This window comes from Stegostoma tigrinum, chromosome 15, assembly GCF_030684315.1.
Source record: "Stegostoma tigrinum isolate sSteTig4 chromosome 15, sSteTig4.hap1, whole genome shotgun sequence".
NCBI lineage: Eukaryota > Metazoa > Chordata > Chondrichthyes > Orectolobiformes > Stegostomatidae > Stegostoma > Stegostoma tigrinum.
Window position 1 is genome coordinate 5,252,810 of NC_081368.1, and position 13,065 is coordinate 5,265,874.

Below are 13,065 nucleotides of genomic sequence, written 5' to 3' on the forward strand. Positions count from 1 at the left end.
TGACCCTTCCTCAAAAGGGTTCCCTACTTCAAAGGGTTCACTTAGAAGACCTTTATGTCCTGAAGAAAGGTCACTGGACTTGAAACATTAAGTCTACTTTTTCTCTACAATGCCGCCAGCTGAGATTTTTCCAGCAATTTCTGTTTTTATTTCTAATTTCTGGCATCCGCAATTCTTTGTGTTCCACTCCCAACAATCCCCGTTTTTATACTTCATTCTCTTTGAAATAAAGCACTATGCTCCATTTGGCTTCCTTATCACTTGCTGAAATTGGATGCTAGCTTTTTGCCATTTATATATCTTGGAGTCCCAAATATTTTTGTGCTGAATCTTAATGAGTTCAAATTATATTCAACTCTCTCATTCTATCGTGATTGTGCCCATGTCCATCACTTCCTCTGGAAGTTCATTCATGTGATCCACTCCTGGTATAAAAAATTTGCCGCTCATATATTTTAAAAGATTTTCTCCTCTCGCCTTAAAAATGTTTTCCCTTATTTTGAAACCCCACAACATAGGGAAAAGACAACTTCCATTAATTCTACCTACACTCATCATTATTTTATAAGCTTCTCTAAGGTTTTTGAGTAGATTTGTAGCTTGGGTTGTGGATGCTGTGTTTGGTTGGCTCGCCGAGTGAATTCATTAGTTCACAGATGTTTTATTGCCCTGCTGGGCAACATCATCAATCCAGTCTCCGATGAAGCGCTGTTGTGTCTTCCCACCCGGTATTTAAACTCTCGGGTCTGTTGGATTTGATTACCTCATTTCCGGTTTTTCTCCACAGTGGTGTATGTATAGGGTCTAATTCTATGTTTATTGGTGGCTTTCTTGGTGGAGAACCCGGCCTCTAGGAATTCCCGTGCTTGTCTTTGTTTGGCCTGTCCTGGGATCCTGGTGTTGTCCCAATCAAACTGATGGTTTTCCTTATCCATGTGATGGAGATGAGTGAGTATTTGTCATGTCGTTTTGTTGCTAGCTGGTGTTCATGTACCCTTGTGGCAAATTTTCTTCCTGTCTGTCCAATGTGATGTTTGTCGCAGTCCTTGCATGGGATTTTACATATTATGTTAGTTCTGTCCATAGTTAGTTAGGGAACTTTGGTTCGAGTTCGTAGTTGGCAGAAGGTTGATGTGGGTTTGTGTGCTACTCTAATGCCCAGTGGTTGTAGGAGGCTTGTGGTTAGTTTGGGAATGATTTTGATGTATAATGACGTAACGAGTGTATCGGTGCGCACTGTATCTTCCTGTTTTCTATGTGACAGGCATCATCGGACCCAACTGCTTGTGTATCCATTGTCCTTAAATGCTTGGTGGAGATACTGTTTTCCATTTTGGCGTAGTTCCTGGTTGTTTAAATTTGTGTGTGATTGGGTCATTGCTGTTGAAATTCAGCACTTGGTCAGTGTGCGTGGCTTTTCTGTGGACTTTTGTCAGGAATTCCCCATTGGCCCTGCATTGTAACATGGCGTTCAAGAATGGGAGCTGTTCGCTCGTTTCCTCTTCCCTGGTGAATTTGATGCCAGTGTGAGTGTTGATTATTAGTTTGTGTGTCTCCTCTACTTTGCTCTGTTTGATGATGACAAAAGTGCTGCCCATGTATCGGATCCATAGCTTGAGTTGGATTAGTGGGAGGACTATACTTTCGAGCCCCTGCAACACTACTTCTGCTATTAATTCGGAGATAGGAGACCCTATGTGTTTCCATTGATCTGATCTTAAATTTGGCCATTAAAGGTAAAGTGGGGTCCCAGTAGTTTCAACATGCTATCTGTGCAGATAGTGTCACTTGGGTCTCATTCCTTCAGTCATGTTGCTGGTGTTTCTCTTGCCAGTGGATCGTCAAATGATGTGAATAGGGCGGTGACATCAAAGGACAACATGGTTTCTTCCTCCTCTACTACGTCTTTGAGGGATTTGAGGAGCCCCTGGGCTGAGTCGATTGAGTGGGGTGACTTGCTGACAATGTGCTTTAGTCTCTGTTCTAACTCCTTGACTAATCTGTGTGATGGCGTGCCTGGCAGGGAGGCTATGGGTCTGAGGGGTACTTCCCGTTTGTGTAGCTTTGGAAGGCTGTAGAATCAGGAGGGAGGGTGTTTGTCCCACCTGGTTTCAGTTTTGGGTAGCCTGTTCTATCGGTTTGTCTGATCTGTTTGAGTCCCTTTAGTGTGTCGATTATGTTATCACCCATTTGTGGTATCAAGCCTATTTGCACTTGCTGGTAGGTGTTCGTGTCTGCCCGTAGTTTCTGTGCTTCAGTGAGGTAGAGTCCCATTTATTTAACATTACTGTCAGGTGCCTTTTGTCTGCTGGTAAGATAATGATGCTTTTGTCTTTGTTCAGTCCTTCTCAAGCCTTCCTTCATGAAGTGTTGAGAATGTTATGTTCATTCCTTCTGGTCAGTGTCAGGATCACTGTTTGTCTTATGGCTTATTGTGTTTTCTCACTGATGCGGTTGGCCTTCAGTGTGGCTTCTAGTGTGGCTAGAAATCCTGACTTGTTAGTGTCTCTGTGGTTGTAGTTGAGTTCACATATTAGCACAGCTTTCTCTGAGCCTGCTTGTTTCCTGTCTGAAAGGTTTCTTATCCAAATGCCTGACCTATGGTTGTCCTTTTGGTGCGTTAGTTTGGCTAGTTTTTCTTGTAGATCTGTCTTTCCTTGGTTCTTGTTATCTGTTGACTGGCTTTAATGGTTCGTTCTAAGTGTGTTGTCTACTCTAGGTTGGTAGCATCTAGGAAGAGACATCTTTGGCATGCAATTTCTGTGTCATATCTATGCGTGTGTCATTGATCATTACCTTCACCATCCTGCTGCCATTGTGTTCTGCTGTCTTATTTGCATATGGGTTGTTGACGGGGATTTGTATCTCACACTGTGCGGTAATACTCGGTTCCTGAGGCATCCATGTAGGAAGTAGAGTCACCGATAGCACTCTGTCTTGGTGTAAGTTTTCCATTTCTAGGCCAATTTGAGCATACTTCGCCCATAGGTCTCTAAAGTTCTTGAGTAGCTTTGTAGCTTGGGTTGTGGATGCTGTTGTTATTTTGCTCGCCAAGCTGGTTCCTTGGTTCGCAGACATTTCATTACTGTGCTGGGTAACATCATCAGTGAAACCAGAAGGGACAAGCATCCCCCGATGCTAAGGCCTCCCAAAGGTACACAAACCGGAAGTAACCCTCAAACCCATCATCTCCCGCCTAGGCACACCAACACATAGGTTAGCCAAGGAGTCACAAAGCACATCATCAGCAAGTCACCCTACTCAATCCATTCAGCCCAGGAGTTCCTCAAATCCCTCAAGGGCATAAGAATGGATGATGAGGAGACCCACAGTATCATTTGACCTCACCGCCCTAATCACATTGATTAATGTACTGCTAGCAAGAGAAACACCAGTGACACTTCTAAAAGAATGAGACCAGAGTGACACCAACTCTACAGCCAATATGCTGAAAACTCTGGACCGATGTCTCATGACCCACTTTATCTTTAATGGCCAAGTGTAAGATCAGATCAATGGAGACCCATGGGGTCACCTGCCTCCGGACTCATAACAGAAACAGTGATGCAGGGGCTCGAAAGCATGGCCCTTCTGCAAATCCAATCCAAACTATGGATCCGATACGTGGATGGCACTTTTGTCATCATCAAACAGACCAAACTAGAGGAGACACACAAACTAATAAACAACACTCTTACTGGCATCAAATTCACCAGGGAAGAGGAAAACTACAAACAGCTCCCATTCTTGGACGTCATGTTGGAATGCAGGACCAATGGGAATTCCTGACAAAAGTCCACAGAAAAGCCATGCACACTGACCAAGCGCCGAACTTCAACAGCAACCACCCTAACACACACAAACAAAGTTACGTGAAAACACTATTAAAACAACCAGGAACTACGCCAAAATGGAAAACAGTACCTCTACCTCGTATTTAAGGGCAACGGACACACAAATATCTGGGTCCAACAATGCTTGTTACACAAACAACAGGAAGATACAGTATGTCCCGACACACTCGTCACTTTACTGTACATCAAGAACAATCTGAACCGATATCAAGACTCCTTTGGCCATTGGGCATAGAGTGGCACACATAACTATATCAGCCCTATGCCAACTGCTAACTCAAACCAAAGAGCCCTTACCCACTATGGACAGAAACAACATGCTATACAAGATCCCATGCAAAGGCTGCGACAAACATTACATTGGACAGAAAGGGAGGGAAACTGGCCACAAGAATACATGAACTCCAACTAGCAACAAAAAGACATGGCCAATACTCACTCATCTCTATTCACACGGATAAGGAGAACCACCAGTTGGATTGGGATAACACCAGGATCCCAGGACAGGCCAAGCAGAGGCAAGCACGGGAATCCCTAGAGGGCTGGCTCTCCACCAAGAAGGCCATCAGCAAACACATAGAATTAGAGCTGATATATACACCACTGCAAAGAAAACCCAGAAATGAGGTAACCAAATCCAACGGACCCCAGAGTTTAGACACCAGATGGGAAAATACAACAGTGCCTCATTAGAGGCCGGACTGCTGATGTTACCCAGCAGGGTCTGTGGAACAACGAACCACCTCAGCGAGCCAACCAACCACAGAAAACTTCTATAAGGTGGCTCTCAACCTCCAACGCTCCAGTGAAAATAATCCCAGTCTGTCCAGGCTTCCTTTTTAACATAAACCTTCCAGACTTGACAACATTCTGGTAAATCCCTTCTGAGCCCTCTCCAGCTTAATAATTCAGGTGGTTTTATTTTTTCTTCATGATTTCCTGAATTTTCCTCAATCTGAAGTCAATTGTTTGCCGCAGACATTCCTGGTCATTGTGAGAATTAAAAACAAATATTTAATGAGTGGCCACAGGTGGTAAGATTAGATGGTGCAATTGGAAATTGAGGATGATCCCCGATATGGAGAATATATTGTCTTATGATGAAAGATTAAACAGGCTGGGAAAAGCAAGAACTGCAGATACTGGAGTCAGAGGCAACAAAGTGTGGAGCTGGAGGAACACAGCAGGCCAGGCAGCATCTTAGGGAGCAGGAAGGTTAACATTTCGGGTTGGGACCATTCTTCAGAATGTGGGGGGGAAGGGGGCTGGGAAATAAATAGTGAGAGAAGAGGTGGGGCTGGGGAAGGTAGGTGGGATGGTGGTGGGTGAATGCAGGTGGGGAGTGATGAGGATTGGTCAGTAGGATGGATGGAGCAGATAGGTGGGAAAGAAGATGGACAGGTTGCATCAGGTCAAGGGGTGGGAAGGAGGATGGATGGGGCGGGGGAAAGATAGGTTGGGTAGTGATAAGTGGAAGTAGTGGGGTCGTAGGGATAGGTTGGCAGGAAGGGAGGTGCAGATAGGTGGGGAAGAAGATGGACAGGTTGTGTCAGCCAGGGAAGTAGGAAAGAGAGGGAGGTTTGGACGTGGGATAAGGCCGGAGGATGGGGAGATGACAGTGCTCAGACATAAGCCTGTGAGAAATAGGAACAGGATTAGGCCATTCAGTCCCTTGAGTTGGCTCCCTCATTCAAAAGAATAGTGGCTGATTTAATAATTCTCTTGTCAACGTTACTGTGTTTACCCCATTATCTTGATTCACAGGCTGATTAAAAATCCATCTATTGCAACCAATTTACTAGTTTTGAACTTGTTGATGCTGTTCATGCTCACATCTTAAATATGCAAATCTGAACATTTTGAAGGAAGGGCCCACAGAGAAATCAAAGCAAAAACATTCATGATCAGTAGGTCTGGTAGCCTCTGTGGAGAGAGAAACAGAGTTAATGACATTTCATCAGAACTGGCAAAGTTGGAAATTTAATAAGTGTGAAGTCGGTGACAGAGAGTGTATAAGAAGAAAATAAAGGAGGACCAGCATGAAGGTGGGAGAGCAGAAGGATTAACTGATTAAAGAAAAGATGTTGGTGGAGAGCCAAAGGGAAGTGGTAATTGGACATGTAAAGATCTAACAACTGCATCTCGAGGAAGTTTGAATAACAAGGTCATAGGCAACTGAGAGGAATGACAAACAGGAGTAAACTGAACGCTGTAAAGAAGAAGAAAGAAAATGGGGAGCAGGGATTGCAATCTAAAATTGTTAAAACTCAGCTTTGACTCTGCAAGTCTTTAAAGTATAATGGAAAGATATGAAGCTGCTCCTCGAGATTACGTTTAGCTTTAGTCAATGGAAAGACATTAATTTTAAAAGGTTAGAGACAAGAAAAAACTGTAGATTCTGGAATCCAAGATGGATACACAGGAGGCTGGAGGAACACAGCAAGCCAGGCAGCATCTGGAGGAGAGGAGCAGTCAATGTTTTGGATATTACCTATTTTAAAAGGGTTCCTTCCCTCTTAGTTGCCTTTCTCCCAGACCAAAATGAAGATATCAATTTAACCAGGGGTTCTTGAATAAACAAGTAAAGATGAGAGAATTGATATCATAGAATCAGAGTTTCAGCAGTGCAGAAAGACGCCATTCAGGCCATCAGTTTTGCACTGACCCTCCAAAGAGCAACCCATCCAGACTCAACCAACTAACAATAAACAAAAAAATTACGCTCTCTTTTGATAGACGCCTGAGCATGGATGTAACTGTGAAAGATAGGCAGGTAGTCAGAAACCAAGCCAACCTTCACAGCCCACTTCCTGGACCAGGCAAACCCATGAGAAGTCTCTGTTTTGTCACCTTCAGTTTAAAAGAATCGACTGCTGGTCAGACCTTGGGGCTTCCTTGTCTACAGACCTTGTTATCACATCACACGTGAGCTTTCTCTCCCACGTCCCATCTCCTACCTCCTGCGCCCTGCCCCAGCACTGAGGACACAGTTCTGAATTTTGAAAGGAATCAGATTTTTTTAAAAAAAAGCAATTCCCAAAACACAATTCTTCTACTTTAATGTGATTTTAAATAGCAATTGCTGCAATCAGAAATGTAACCTCCTTTAGTGGAAGCAATCACATTTTATGGATAAAATGACATTATGATAACCATTAAATTCACATCATTAAATATCGAACGCACATTTTCATTCTGTTGGCATTATTCCCACAATAGAGCTATGTCAGGATCAAACTACACATTGGGTTTGCAAAGAATGAATCTTTATTGAAAAGCACTTTTGTTCCAATTTGCAACCTTGAATCTTCAGTCACCCATTGACTGCATTCATAGCACCTTACGTAATTTGCATGGATTAACCCTTTTAGGATCAAAGTGTTTTGTGCTTGAGACAAATCTGGCACATCTTCTGAGCATTTTCTTCTTCATTAAATCTGCTGCTTGTAACACCATTAAGGGAACAAAACAATATCACCAAACCTTTCAGTGGGTAAAGCGATCAGAGATCTGGAGATGAGAGATCAGAGATAATGGGAACTGCAAATGCTGGAGAATCCAAGGTAACAAAGTGTGGAGCTGGATGAACACAGCAGGCCCAGCAGCATCTCTTGATGAAGGGTCTAGGCCCGAAACATCAGCTTTTGTGCTCCTGAAATGCTGCTTGGCCTGCTGTGTTCATTCAGCTACACACTTTGTTATCAGAGATCTGGAGATGATTTGGGTTTCACTGAGTTGAGGTACCAGCCCCTGCAAAGTCCCCTCTGAGCCACTCAGCATCTTCATTTGAGGAATATCATTGTTCCATCTGTGTCACTGGGTCGGCGGTGAGAAGGGCCCTACCTGTGAGATCCTTGTCCAACCAGGTTTTGTGCGCCACCACACGCTGTCCTTGAAGCAGCTGCTTCGTGAGGGCTGCAGCTGTCTCACATCTCCTTTTGGAATGTGTCTTTGCAAAAGAAGTCCAGAGAAAAATGCAATGGTTTGTTTCGAAGATCATCGTCAGCATGCCTGTGATGCGGGATTCTGTGCTCTATGGTCTGTTCCCTGGGACACACTCCAAGACAATTCTCAACTGTACCTGGAGGGTCTTCAACTTTGCGAAAGAAGCTTTTTAGTCTGCCCAAAACTTGAGGATCTTCCAGAACACAGAGTTGATCACAACTGAGTATTGCAGATTGGTGCATTTCAAGTTCAGAACTACTTGCTGAGGGATGCACTAAAGCTGGGGGCACCTGCTATCAGGGCACAGTGGGGAAAGACCACTGTCTAAGATCTTTCTGCCAAAACTAAATGGGGCTCCCTTCAGTTACTGCACCCTCCTGGTGCCCAAAGCATGCCCAACACAGGGAAAGCAGTGTTCACATTGTAAAAAGCTAGATCATTTTGCACACAAGCATCTGCTTTAAAGAGAAGTGCATCAAACAAATACAGATGGTCAATGGACCTACATCTGTGAAAGATTGTGACAGGGCAGTTTGGTCAAGCTCATAGAACAGAGAATCATAGAATCCCTAGAGTGTGGAAACAATCCCATTTGGCACAACAAGTCCACCCTGGCCATCAGAATACCCCAGACACATCCCCCTATGTAAATATAGTCTTGTACAAGTAAGAAATGCCTTTGATTTATTTGTTGGATACAATCAGACTTCTTTGTTTGCTTTTTCCTGTGCCACGGTACAAAACTGAACTTTTTAGTGACTATGCATATATAAAGTCACTGGATCAGAATCCTGCGATCCCTCTATAACTGCATCGTGGCTGAAAATATGCAATTTCAGCAACAGTTCAAGGACATGGTTCACCACCACTTTCTCCGGGGATGGGCAATAAATGCCGACCGATGCAACAGAAGTTCACATCCCATGACTGAATTTTTAAAAACGGTTTAGTATAATTGAATAGCAATTCGGACTGCGGGGTCTATTGGACTGGTTCTTGTTTATAAGCTCTAATTGAAAGCTTCTACTTCTCTCAAGTTATAGCCTTGTCCCCAGCTCTTGTGGCTGAAAGATGATGCTCCAGTGAGCATGTGGGATCTAAGTCACTGTCAGCTGTGGTTCAGTTGCTAGCTATTTCACCTTAGAAATCCCTCCAGGAACTTCAGTCCACAGTCAAGGTGAATGTACTGATGTTGAAATGTGCTGCTCTGCTAGAGGTATTACTACATGATGCTGATAGATAATCCAGGGCCAAAATAAAAGAAAATTACAGAGAAAAGGCAGGATGCAAATAGTATAGAGCACATAACACAAAATGAAGAAAGAATACCCAATGCAGGGAAAACAGTGTTCACATTGCAAAAAGCTAGATCATTCTTCATACAAGCATCTACCCTAAAGGGAAGTGCATCAAACAAATACAGATGGTCAATGGGCTTATATCCATGAAAGATTGTGATGACAGGATGGTTTAGTCAGGTTCATAGAACATAGAATCATAGAATTCCTATGGTGTGGAAACAGGCCCATTTGGCCCAACAAGTCCACACTGGCCCTCACAACATCCACCCAGACCCATCCCCCTATAACTCACCTAACCTAAACATCCCTAAACACTACAGGCAATTTCCCATGGCCAATCCGCCTAGCCTGCACACTTTTAGACTGTGGGAGGAAACCGAAACATCCGGAGGAAACCCACACAGACACGGGAAGAACATGCAAACTCCAAGCAGATTCCACGGGTGGAATCGAACCCGGGTTCCTGGCGCTGCCAGAATGGATGAGATGGAATGAAGGCTGCAAAAGTAGAATCTCACGTTAACATAAAGTATCAGACAGACACCAGTGCATCATGCAACATCATAGTCAAAAGATCTGGCTCTACATGACTATCCAAAAAATGGAGCTCTTGAAAGTAATGTTGAGACCTTTTGTTGGCATCATACTGAAACCTAGAGGTCTATGATTGCTCTAATTTGCTACAGTGGCACACATTACAGAGTTGGGCAAAAGGTTATAGCGCATGGAATGAAACGGTCATCGCAATTTGGTAATAATTAGCTGAGTGATAGGAGCTAGGTGGTGGTTGGAAATGGCGAATGGATTTTTTTCAGGCTGGAGGGAGGTTATGAGTTGGTATTGTGACCCTTGCTTTTTTAGATGAATGTTAATCATCTGGTGTGCAAGAGCCAGTTTCAAAGTTTGTGGATGATATGCAACTTGGAGGAATTGTCAACTGTGAGGAGAGCAGTGTGGAACTCGAGAAAAATGTCAACAAGTTGCTGGCGTTAGCAGATCGATGGCAGATGTAGTTCAATGCGGAGAGGTGTTCGTTGATACTCTCGGTTGGAGGAGCATTGAAAGACAGTTAAAATGGGGGTTGCAATACCTAAGAGGGTGCAGGAGCAGAGGGAGCCAGACATAAATGGGCACAGATAATTGAAGTTGGCAGAACAGGTGGAGAGAGCAGTAAGTAAAACATACAGTTGTTGTTGGTTTTATTCCAGGGGCATAGAGTAACACAGCAAGGACATGGTGCTCAACTTGGACAAGGCACTTGGAGTACAATGCAGAAATCTGGAGAAGGACATGAACACATTGGAGAGAATTCAATAAAGATGTACAAAAATTATTCCAAAGATGAGAAATTTCAGTTCTGAGGATAGATGGGAAGGTTGGGACTGTTCAGAGAGCAGAAGACTGAGAAGGGATCTGATAGAAGTGTTCAGAATCAAGGCTGGAGAGAGTATATTAGGGTGAAATTGTTTCTGCTCACAAAGGGATTGCAAGCAAGAGGGCACAGATTTAAAATAATTTGTAAATGTAACAATTCTGATGTGAAAATAAATGTTTGGATCATTGAGATCTCTTCAGGGACAGAAAACACCTTTTCAAAAGGGACAGACTGGAAAGAGACCAATGTTCTGGTGGGGTGATTTGCTAATTTCATTTCAGGAGCCAATAAATTAGTAAAGGGGGGAGCTGGGTGTTCCTGAGCAGGTGTGAAAATAGGAAGATAGATGAGGGTGGTTCTGAATCAGAAAAGACCACATAAATCAGAAAAGACAGACAAGGGTGAAACTAGAGCTGGGGGCATAGCCTCAAAATAAAGGGGAGCAGGTTTTAAGACTGAGTTGGGGAAGAACTTCTTCATCCAAAAGCTTGTGAATTGGTGGAATTCCCTGCCCAGTGAAGCAGGTGAAGCTACCTATTTGAATCTTTTTTAAGGCAAAGATAGATAGACTTTTGAACAGTAAAATGATTAATCATTGTGGTGAGCTGACTTGGTAAGAGGAACTGAGACCATGAAAAGATCAGGTGGAGCAGGGTCAAGGGGCCGGATGGCCTACTCCATGTCCTATTTCTTATGTTTTCGTGTTCTAAGAGCAAGTCAGAGAATGAGTAACTGATGAGTTAAATTGCAATTATTCCAATTCAAGCAACTCCTAGATAAGGCCGATGAAGCCAGGGCATGTATGCAAACATGGAACAGGGACATTATAGTTATTACAGAGACATGGCTGATGGAAGGACAGGACTGGCAGCTCAATGTTCCAGGTTTTAGATACTATAGGGGGGATAGAAAGGGAGGAGACAAAGGAGGGGGAGTCCGTCCCTGCCTCCCAAACCTGTTCTTCCTCTCAACTATCCCCTCCTCCCACCTCAAGCCTCACCTCCGTTTCCCACCTACTAACCTCACCCCGCCCCCTTGACATGTCCGTCCTCCCCGGATTGACCAATCCCCTCCCCACCTTCACAAACATACCCTCCTCTCCACTTATCTTCTCCTCTATCCATCTTCAGTCCGCCTCCCTCTCTCTCCCTAGTTATTCCAGAACCCTCTCCCCATCCCCCTCTCTGATGAAGGTCTAGGCCCAAAACATCAGCTTTTGTGCTCCTGAGATGCTGCTTGGCCTGCTGTGTTCATCCAGCTTCACACTTTGTTATCAAAGGAGGGGGAGTGAGTTTTTGATTCAGAAAAACATTACTGCTATAATTGGACAAAATATTTTTGAGGGATCATTCAGTGAATCTATGGGTGTGGAAATTAGAAATAAAAAAAGGGATCATCACCTAAATTGGGATTGTACAATAGGCACCCTCCTCCATCCCCAATGATCAGAGGGAAATTGAAGAGAAAATATGTTGAGAGATCTCAGGCATATGTAAGATTAATAGGGTTGTAATTTTTAAAATTCATTTACAGGATGAGGGTATCACGGCAAGGCAGTATTTATTGTCCATCCCTAATTTCCCAGAGGGCAGTTAAGAGCCAACCATGACTCCAACTAGAGTCATATGTTTATCATAGCCCCCCTATAATGTGGAAACAGGCCCTTTGGCCAACAAGTCCACACCAACACTCGGAGCATCCCACCAAGACCCACCTCCCTTTCACCCACCTAATCTTCACATCCCTGAACACTATGGACAATTTTTCAGAGACAATCCACCTAGCCTGCACATCTTTGGACTGTGGGAGGAAACCGGAGCACCTGGAGAAAGTCCACACAGACACGGGGAGAACTTGCAAGCACCAGACAGACAGTCGCCAGAGAATGGAATTGAATCTGGATCCCTGGTTCTGGGAAGCAGTAGTGCTAACCACTGAGCCAGTGTGCTACCCTTGTCATGTAGGCCAGACCAGGTAAGGATGGCACTTTCCTTCCCTAAAGGGCATTTTTGAACCAGGTGGTTTTCCCAACAATCAACAATAGATCATCATCATCATCATTAGCCTCTTAATTCCAGATATTTATTGAATTTAAATTCCAGCATCTGCCATGGCAGGATTCGAAGTCGGGTCCCCAGAATGTTATCTGGGTCTCTGGATTAACAGATTAAATAATAATACCACTAGGCCATTGCCTCCCTAGCATCCGTAATGGAAAGTGTTCTGGATGTGAGTTTGCTTGCTGAGCTGGAAGGTTAGTTTTCAGACGTTTCGTCACCATTCTAGGTAACATCATCAGTGAGCCTCTGACAAAGCGCTGGTGTTATGTCCCGCTTTCTATTTATCTGGTTAGGTTTCCTTGGGTTGGTGATGTCATTTCCTGCGTTGGTGATGTCATTTCCTGTTCTTTTTCTCAGGGGATGGTAGATTGGCTCCAAATCAATGTGTTTGTTGATGGAGTTCCAGTTGGAATGCCATGCTTCTAGGAATTCTCGTGCGTGTCTCTGTTTGGCTTGTCCTAGGATGGATGTGTTGTCCCAATCAAAGTGGTGTCCCTCCTTATCTGGATGTAAGGATACGAGTGATAGTG